The sequence below is a fragment of the Achroia grisella genome, unplaced genomic scaffold (genome assembly GCF_030625045.1).
Source record: "Achroia grisella isolate CSIRO2021 unplaced genomic scaffold, CSIRO_AGI_Agris_v1 utg509, whole genome shotgun sequence".
NCBI classification, from domain to species: domain Eukaryota; kingdom Metazoa; phylum Arthropoda; class Insecta; order Lepidoptera; family Pyralidae; genus Achroia; species Achroia grisella.
Window position 1 is genome coordinate 2,764,803 of NW_026712902.1, and position 4,341 is coordinate 2,769,143.

Below are 4,341 nucleotides of genomic sequence, written 5' to 3' on the forward strand. Positions count from 1 at the left end.
CCTTTTTAAAACTAGATTCTTGAAACTTATTTTTTAGGCTGTTCATTCAATATAAGTAAAATGTTACCCTTATGGGTGTAAAAATTAGGGGATGAAATTTGTTATAGAAAATCATCATTTTTTAAACTAGAACGAGGAATCTTTTTTCTTTGCCTTTTTTGGGTTAGATTATTAAATATTTTTTCTATAATTGGTCAAGGTCACTATAATACGCGGATGAAGTCACGGGCATAGCTAGTAATTTATATATTAAGTTTTTGCTAATATTTTAATACTAATATATTTTCTTAATTAACTGTCATCTAGATTATTTTCAAAATTCCGAATATTTGCGGAATATACCCGAAAAAAAATCCGTAATACTAAAAACTTTACGTTTTTGAAGTCGGTAAAATTAGGTACAACGTGCTGACAACATTTCATGAAACTACAAAGCACTACGTCAAACTGAACAAAGGAATCGCTCCCAAGACGATCTTTAAAGTTAACGCCACGCGTAATATAGGGATTTATTTCCTACATACGAGTACAAAGAGGGAAGACAGAGAAAAAATATTAATATTGTTCATACCTTTAAATTAGACAATTATATCTCCATATCTATATCTCAGGGCAAGTCACACAGCGCCATCTAGACCCAAGTTAAGCCAGCTAAAACTTGTGTTATGGGTACTAGATAACTGATCACTGCAATCCTATTTTCTTTAACCCCATTCCATAGTGTAATTTGATAATGAACACGAAAAAATATTTGAAATGTTGCAAAACCGATAGAAGTTTTTAAAATAATATACGTGTTCAAACTCAAAATAAGTAAAAAAATTTAAATAAGAAAGATTTTTATGTAACAATATCTATTGCCAGAGTAGTTATATAAAATAAAATAAAAAAAACATAGGAACACTCATACAGGATAATAATAATAAAACATAAGCCAAAAGTAAGTCGCCACAAAAAAGAGACAGTTATTACTTTAAATAAAAAAAATAAGACATATTATGATCTGATCATGTGAGGACATTACCAGTAATTCTGCGGGCTATGGAGTGAGATAGACTCGAAATGTAATTTCCGCAATATCCTCTCAAGATCCTAAATTACTGATATGCCGTAGAAGTTTGGCAAGTTACAGTGGCAATGAGCCACATAGCTCGATTGGAAGAATTATATCCTTTCTATATAATTTTTAAAATAATTCAAATCAAATAAATTAAAAAAATATTTATTCATGTAGGATATTGTGAACGTCTAGGTTTATATACCTACTTTATAGTTCAGTATATAGATTTAATTTAGAAGAACTTACTAAATCCTATAAAATACTTCCTTTGTAAAAAAGCTTATAAAATTGAAGATTTTGTAAACGATAATAATGTTTTTTGTAGAAAGAATTTAAAATGAATAGAGCTGACAGTGTTATCTGAAATATGTGAATACAATAAACTTTATTCAAATCATTACATAGTATAAAATAAAGTCGCAGTCGTTGTCTGCCCGTCCCTATGTATGCTTAAATCTTTAAAACTACGCAACGGATTTTGAAGAGTTTTTTTTTAATAGATAGAGTGATTCTAGAGGAAGGTTTATATGTATATAATACATGTACACCCGGACGAAGCCGGGGCGAGTAGCTAGGACTTAATAAAGTATTTGAATATTTTTTTTTGTATTCTATTCTATTTTTCTTAAAAACTATATATTACACATATGTTTTAAATTAGATTACTCCATGATATGTTTTATTATAATAGCAATTTCCTTATCTTTTAGTAGATTATTCTGAATTCATACCCGTGCCAAGTTTTAAATCTCAAGCCAAGCGGGTCGCTAACATGAAGCTAATCTAGCTTGGCGTTAAGATAAGACGCCAGAGTATGTACTTACGTCAGTCAATCTTAACGTTGCACGAGATAAACGTATTAGCAGCATCCCGCTATGATGATTGGCAGCAGTTTGGAGCCACAGTGATAGCGGACTAGAATATCTCCGTATAAGCGATCCGGATCCGGTAAACGTTGTTTTGCCATATCCACTAATATCGCTATTGAAATATAGGAGTTGGAGTTCTATCACCGTTGGTGAAAATTTAGGAGTGTATGTATTTTTAATGCGACCTAATAAAAAAACATTTTGTTGCAAACAGTGAAAAACAAAAACACAGGAAACTCATTTAAATACTGTATATAGTAAAAATTACATATTTTGGGAGTTCAATTGAGTATTTATTGTATAATACTTCTCTTGAAGATTCTCTAGTTTCGTGAATTCAACTCGTAAAAGTAGAGTTCTCGACAAAGTTTCATTATGCTCAAGGATATATTATATTAACATGCATATAATTATGTACTAGCTACTCGCCCCGGCTTCACACGAATATACATGTATTATATATATAAACCATCCCCTTTAATCACTCTATCTATTAAAAAAAACCTTCTCAAGATCCGTTGCGTAGTTTTAAAGATTTAAGCATACATAGAGACAGACAGCGACAGCAACCTTATTTTGTACTATGTAATGATTATTCAATGTACAATTAGGTAAAGTCACAGGATCTTACAACGTTTTATTTATTTTTATTGCCATGATCATGGCTAAATTGAAAAGCAGCGGATAGATGGTAAATAAAATATTTTATGGGCAGACGTATTCGTCTTCGGGTTGGAATGCACATGCGGAACCCCCAGCTCCGTCATAGGCGCTTGCAGGTATATCGTATAGTTTTTAGTAGGTATAAATCCCACATACCACCCCGCACGGGGTGACTGCCTTTTGAAGATTTTCCACACGTAAAATTGTATTTTGTTTACCTTCACACGTCTTCGTTTGTTGCTACTATTGAAAGAGATCCCACGATTTTTGCCAATTGTACTTATAAATTATAACCGGATCAAATTAAAAACAGTATCACCGAGACAGCCTCGGTGGTCTAGTGGTTTATCACACCGCTTTACTATCCAATGGTCGTGGATTCGATTCCTCGCACGGTACAAACTTTTGTATTCATGAGTATGTTTGTATCAGTCTGGGTGTTTTCTATGTATAATATGTATTTATTTACAAAAAAAATATGTACATATATTTATATCAGTTGTCTAGTACCCATAACACAAGCTCTGCTTAGCTTCGGACTAGATGGCGCTTTGTGAATTGTCCGAAGATATTATATTAGTATATATTATTCAATGTTTTTTACAGAAGTAGACTATATAGAAAGTCGATAAGTTGATCTCTGTTTCATACAATTTAGCTATCTGCATAGCAGGTTTATTAGCTACGTTTCTATTCGAATGTTGAGATATGGCAGTAAAATTGCAATGTAATGTAAAGAGGTGGGGTTATAACAACATTTACAGAAATGACAGCGCACATCGAGATTTCTGTGATGCTGTCTTTTTCTTATAGTTATTAAGGTCAACAAACAATAACACATTGTCATATTGATAAGGGCTATTTTTTTTTAGTAAATGTGTCAATCATTACGTTGATTACTGAATTATTATGCTACTTGAGGCTATTACTGAACTCATATATAACTGTATGTATTTTGAACATTTGTAAAGAAGATTAAAATTAATATTCGTGTATTCTAATAATCATAATAATCATGAATTCCTTTACGTATTTTGGTATTATTTTCATATACATATAAAATATTAAATATTAAAGATGTTTTAGGATAAAATTAACACAGCCTCATTTAATCCCAAATTAAGCAGGACTTATACTTGTGTTATGTGTACTAGACAACTGATAGATATACTTAGATACATTTTTTTGTAAATATATACATATTATACATAGAAAACACCCAGACCGATACTAACAATCATACTCATGAATACAAATGTTTGCACCGCGCGAGGATTCAAACCGACGCTATTAGAAACAATGCGGTGTGCTAAACCACTAGACCATAGATGTCCTCAATATTGGCGACGGATACCACTCCATCTGAGGTGAACAGTTAGTTTGAGCTTCCAGTTACATAAAAAAATGGAAGTAGCAGAAAAAAAAACATTTGTTTACTGGTACTGGAACGTAAACAAATAAAAACTACACGTTTCAAGATTCTGTAAACAAAGACTGTGAATAGTTTGTACAAGTATAAATCTTGATACGGATACTGTACCAATGCCTAAATTCGTTGTACATATTGCGAAATTAAGTAAATATTATGCTCGTCCCATACAAACACACGTGTATTTTATAACCGGGTAGTGGGTATATGTACAAAAGCGAATTTTGTACGGATAAGCTTTTAAGCCGGGTAAGTTAGCGTACGATATTGTTGTTTAAGTTATTGGGGTATTTATAAGGAATTCTATTGAACGGTCCAAA